The following is a 6000-nucleotide window of genomic DNA, read 5'->3' as shown; positions in this document are numbered from 1 at the left end:
CTTTATTGTACCCACCTGTGGGGAGAAATTAAATCCCTCCCTTAGTAGTGGCTTACCCAGGCAACTGCACTTGCTTTCTGAGGAATGGGCAAGGTAAGAAAGTCGGGAACCTCACTGAGGAGTTTTGTGAAACCACCATAGATATTGGTATCGATAATGGTAATTAGTTTACCAACCAGACAAGGGCAAGGACTGTTCTCTGGTGGCTATGTGGAGGCTACTGGCCAAGTGGCAGGGAAGCTGTACTCTGATTCAACTTCTGATGCCATTCCACTTGTTTTCAGCCCCTGAGTTTCAGAGTAGGAGAAAATGCCCTAGAGACTATCTGAATCGCTATAAACGGTCTATCCCTGGAGGTTCCTTTGACCATAGAATATACATAAATTAAATAGGAGTACCCCGAGGGGTGCCAAATGAGCTTAAGGCCCGAAATCAGATTGTATCAGACTCGAGTCTGTACTTTTCTGGTGGTCTACGATAAATAAGAATGTCGACTGGATTAATTATATTTATTACAATCAACAGAGATTTGTTAATTATGCCAGAGATGCAATAAAGGACATTGCAGATCAGTTGGGACCTATATCTTTAATGACATAGCAAAATAGAGTGGCCCTGGATATGTTAGTAGCAGTAAAAGGGGGTGTCTGCAAAATGTTTGGTATTTTCTGTTGTACTTTTATTCCCAAAAATACAGCTCCTGATGGCAGTATTACCAAGGCATTGGAAGGACTCAATTCCCTGTCCGAAGAACTTGTGGAAAACTCTGGAATAAATGACATCTTCACTATTTGGCTTGAAGGATGGTTTGGAAAATGGAGTAACCACATATCCAGTCTATGGACTTCCTTAGCAGCAGTGGCAGCCATACTTGTAACTCGTGGGTGTTGTTGCATTTCCTGCATAAGGGGACTAATTCAGAGACGTATTGACACTTTAATTACTAAGATAATGTACCAAGAGATTCCAAATGAGGACTTAATAGGATGGCTTGGAAATACCTCATGACAAAATTCTGATGTATGAAAAAATAGGTGGAAACTTAAAGAAGAAAATCTGTTTTGGATGTGTCACATGACATTCCTTCATAAATTTACAACAGGGAGGAATGATAGAAAAGTTTTACATTTATGATTACCTTATCTAATGAAGACTAAAACTGTGTATCTGTAAAACCTTGACTAACAAAATGTCTAGTATGTTTTATTGTTAAGATAACTGATATTATATATGAGGAGGGGGTAGCGGAATTCCTAAAAAGGGAGATTAGAATTTCCGGACAAAGGTTTAACTTTTAATTAGTTGCCAATTGTGATATATGAAGTAAAATGTAACAAGAACTAGTCCGGACATGTTATTCTCAGAATATGTATAAAAACTCTGTCATTCAGGATGGAGGCAGACATTCTGCCATAATGTCTCCTTATCGATAAGAATAAAGACGCGCATCATCTCTATTCAGGTGACTTCTTGACTCTTCCTTGATAAGAATATAAAATTCCTCTAACATATATTTCCGGTGATTGCGCGGTGTGAGGGGTTTTATATTTCCGGTGATTGCGCGGTGTGAGGGGTTTTATATTTCCGGTGATTGCGCGGTGTGAGGGGGTTTATATTTCCGGTGATTGCGCGGTGTGAGAGGTTTTATATTTCCGGTGATTGCGTGGTGTGAAGGGTTTTATATTTCCGGTGATTGCGCGGTGTGAGGGGTTTTATATTTCCGGTGATTGCGCGGTGTGAGGGGTTTATATTTCCGGTGATTGCGCGGTGTGAGGGGTTTTATATTTCAGGTGATTGCGCGGTGTGGGGGGGTTTTATATTTCCGGTGATTGCGCGGTGTGAGAGGTTTTATATTTCCGGTGATTGCGTGGTGTGAAGGGTTTTATATTTCCGGTGATTGCGCGGTGTGAGGGGTTTTATATTTCCGGTGATTGCGCGGTGTGAGGGGTTTATATTTCCGGTGATTGCGTGGTGTGAAGGGTTTTATATTTCCGGTGATTGCGCGGTGTGAGGGATTTTATATTTCCGGTGATTGCGCGGTGTGGGGGGTTTTATATTTCCGGTGATTGCGCGGTGTGGGGGGTTTATATCTCCGGTGATTGCGCGGTGTGGGGGGTTTTAGATTTCCGGTGATTGCGCAATGTGAGGGGTTTTATATTTACAGTGTGAGGGGTTTTATATTTCCGGTGATTGCGCGGTGTGAGGGGTTTTATATTTCCGGTGATTGCGCGGTGTGGGGGGTTTTATATTTCCGGTGATTGCGCGGTGTGGGGGGTTTTATATTTCCGGTGATTGCGCGGTGTGGGGGGTTTTATATTTCCGGTGATTGCGCGGTGTGAGGGGGTTTTATATTTCCGGTGATTGCGCAGTGTGAAGGGTTTATATTTCCGGTAATTGCGCAGTGTGAGGGGTTTTATATTTCCGGTAATTGGAGGTGTGAGGGGTTTTATATTTCCGGTAATTGCGCGGTGTGAGGGGTTTTATATTTCCGGTAATTGCGCGGTGTGAGGGGTTTTATATTTCCGGTAATTGCGCGGTGTGAGGGGTTTTATATTTCCGGTAATTGCGCGGTGTGAGGGGTTTATATTTCCGGTGATTGCGCGGTGTGAGAGGTTTTATATTTCCGGTGATTGCGCGGTGTAAGAGGTTTTATATTTCCGGTGATTGCGCAGTGTGAGGGGTTTTATATTTCTGGTGATTGCGCGGTGTGAGGGGGTTTTATATTTCCGGTGATTGCACGGTGTGAGGGGTTTTATATTTCCGGTGATTGCGCGGTGTGAGGGGTTTTATATTTCCGGTGATTGCGCGGTGTGAGGGGTTTTATATTTCCGGTTATTGCGCGATGTGAGGGGTTTTATATTTCCGGTGATTGCGTGGTGTGAGGGGTTTTATATTTCCGGTAATTGCGCGGTGTGAGGGGTTTTATATTTCCGGTGATTGCGCGGTGTAAGGAGTTTTATATATCCGTGATTGCGCAGTGTGAGGGGTTTATATTTCCGGTGATTGCGTGGTGTGAGAGGTTTTATATTTCCGGTGATTGCGCGGTGTGAGGGGGTTTTATATTTCCGGTGATTGCGCAGTGTGAGGGGTTTATATTTCCGGTGATTGCGCGGTGTGGGGGGTTTTATATTTCTGGTGATTGCGCGGTGTGAGGGGTTTTATATTTCCGGTAATTGCACGGTGTGGGGGGTTTTATATTTCTGGTGATTGCGTGGTGTGGGGGGTTTTAGATTTCCGGGGATTGCGCGGTGTGACGGGTTTTATATTTCCGGTGATTGCGCGGTGTGAGGGGTTTTCTATTTCCGGTGATTGCGCGGTGTGAGGGGTTTTATATTTCCGGTGATTGCGCGGTGTGAGGGGTTTTATATTTCCGGTGATTGCGCGGTGTGAGTGGTTTTACATTTCCGGTGATTGCGCGGTGTGAGGGGTTTTATATTTCCGGTGATTGCGCGGTGTGAGGGGTTTTACATTTTCGGTGATTGCGCGGTGTGAAGGGGTTTATATTTCCGGTGACTGCGCGGTGTGAGGGGTTTTATATTTCCGGTGACTGCGCGGTGTGAAGGGTTTTATATTTCCGGTGATTGCGCGGTGTGAGGGGTTTTATATTTCTGGTGATTGCGCGGTTTGAGGGGTTTTATCTTTCCGGTGATTGCGCGGTGTGGGGGGTTTTATATTTCCGGTGATTGCGCGGTGTGAGGGGTTTTATATTTCCGGAGATTGCGCGGTGTGGGGGGATTTATAATTCCGGTGATTGCGCGGTGAGAGGTTTTATATTTCCGGTGATTGCGCGGTGTGAGGGGGTTTTATATTTCCGGTGATTGCGCGGTGTGAGGGGTTTTATATTTCCGGTGATTGCGTGGTGTGAGAGGTTTTATATTTCCGGTGATTGCGCAGTGTGAGGGGGTTTTATATTTCCGGTGATTGCGCGGTGTGAGGGGTTTTATATTTCCGGTGATTGCGCAGTGTGAGGGGGTTTTATATTTCCGGTGATTGCGCGGTGTGAGGGGTTTTATATTTCCGGTGATTACGCGGTGTGGGGGGGGGGGGGTTATATTTCCGGTGATTGCGCGGTGTGAGGGGTTTATATTTCCGGTGATTGCGCGGTGTGGGTGGTTTATATTTCCGGTGATTGCGTGGTGTGAGGGGTTTATATTTCCGGTGATTGCGCGGTGTGGGGGGTTTTATATTTCTGGTGATTGCGCGGTGTGAGGGGTTTTATATCTCCGGTGATTGCGCGGTGTGGGGGGTTTTATATTTCCGGTGATTGCGCGGTGTGAAGGGTTTATATTTCCGGTGATTGCGTGGTGTGAGGGGTTTTATATTTCCGGTAATTGCACGGTGTGGGGGGTTTTATATTTCTGGTGATTGCGTGGTGTGGGGGGTTTTAGATTTCCGGGGATTGCGCGGTGTGACGGGTTTTATATTTCCGGTGATTGCGCGGTGTGAGGGGTTTTATATTTCCAGTGATTGCGCGGTGTGAGGAGTTTTCTATTTCCGGTGATTGCGCGGTGTGAGGGGTTTTATATTTCCGGTGATTGCGCGGTGTGAGGGGTTTTATATTTCCGGTGATTGCGCGGTGTGAGTGGTTTTACATTTCCGGTGATTGCGCGGTGTGAAGGGGTTTATATTTCCGGTGAATGCGCAGTGTGAGGGGTTTTATATTTCCGGTGATTGCGCGGTGTGAGGGGTTTATATTTCCGGTGATTGCGCGGTGTGGGGGGTTTTATATTTCCGGTGAATGCGTGGTGTGAGGGGTTTTATATTTCCGGTGATTGCGCGGTGTGAGGGGTTTTACATTTTCGGTGATTGCGCGGTGTGAAGGGGTTTATATTTCCGGTGACTGCGTGGTGTGAGGGGTTTTATATTTCCGGTGATTGCGTGGTGTGAAGGGTTTTATATTTCCGGTGATTGCGCGGTGTGAGGGGTTTTATATTTCTGGTGATTGCGCGGTTTGAGGGGTTTTATCTTTCCGGTGATTGCGCGGTGTGGGGGGTTTTATATTTCCGGTGATTGCGCGGTGTGAGGGGTTTTATATTTCCGGTGATTGCGCGGTGTGGGGGGATTTATAATTCCGGTGATTGCGCGGTGAGAGGTTTTATATTTCCGGTGATTGCGCGGTGTGAGGGGGTTTATATTTCCGGTGATTGCGCGGTGTGAGGGGGTTTATATTTCCGGCGATTGCGCAGTGTGAGGGGTTTTACATTTCCGGTGATTGCGCTGTGTGAGGGGTTTTATATTTCCAGTGATTGCGCGGTGTGGGGGGGGGTTTATATTTCCGGTGATTGCTCGGTGTGGGGGCTTTTATATTTCCGGTTATTGCGCGGTGTGAGGGGTTTTATATTTCCGGCGATTGCGCGGTGTGGGGGGGGGTTTATATTTCCGGTGATTGCGCGGTGTCGGGGGGGTTTATATTTCCGGTGATTGCGCGGTGTGAGGGCTTTTATATTTCCGGTGATTGTGCGGTGTTATATTTCCGGTGAATGCGCGGTGTGGGGGGTTTTATATTTCCGGCGATTGCGCGGTGTGGGGGGTTTTATATTTCCGGTGACTGCGCGGTGTGAGGGGGTTTTATATTTCCGGTGATTGCGCGGTGTGGGGGGTTTTATATTTCCGGTGATTGCGCGGTGTGAGGGGTTTATATTTCCGGTGATTGCGCGGTGTGAGGGGTTTTATATTTCCGGTGATTGCGCGGTGTGAGGGGTTTTATATTTCCGGTGATTGCTCGGTGTGAGAGGTTTTATATTTCCGGTGATTGCGCGGTGTGAGGGGTTTTATATTTCCGGTGATTGCGCGGTGTGAGGGGTTTTATATTTCCGGTGATTGCGCGGTGTGAGGGGTTTATATTTCCGGTGATTGCGCGGTGTGAGGGGTTTTATATTTCCGGTGATTGCGCGGTGTGAGGGGTTTTATATTTCCGGTGATTGCTCGGTGTGAGAGGTTTTATATTTCCGGTGATTGCGCGGTGTGAGGGGTTTTATATTTCCGGTGATTGCGCGGTGT

The sequence above is a fragment of the Rhinoderma darwinii genome (genome assembly GCF_050947455.1).
Source record: "Rhinoderma darwinii isolate aRhiDar2 chromosome 1 unlocalized genomic scaffold, aRhiDar2.hap1 SUPER_1_unloc_21, whole genome shotgun sequence".
In the NCBI taxonomy this organism is placed as follows: domain Eukaryota; kingdom Metazoa; phylum Chordata; class Amphibia; order Anura; family Rhinodermatidae; genus Rhinoderma; species Rhinoderma darwinii.
Note: the sequence above shows the minus strand (reverse complement) of the source record.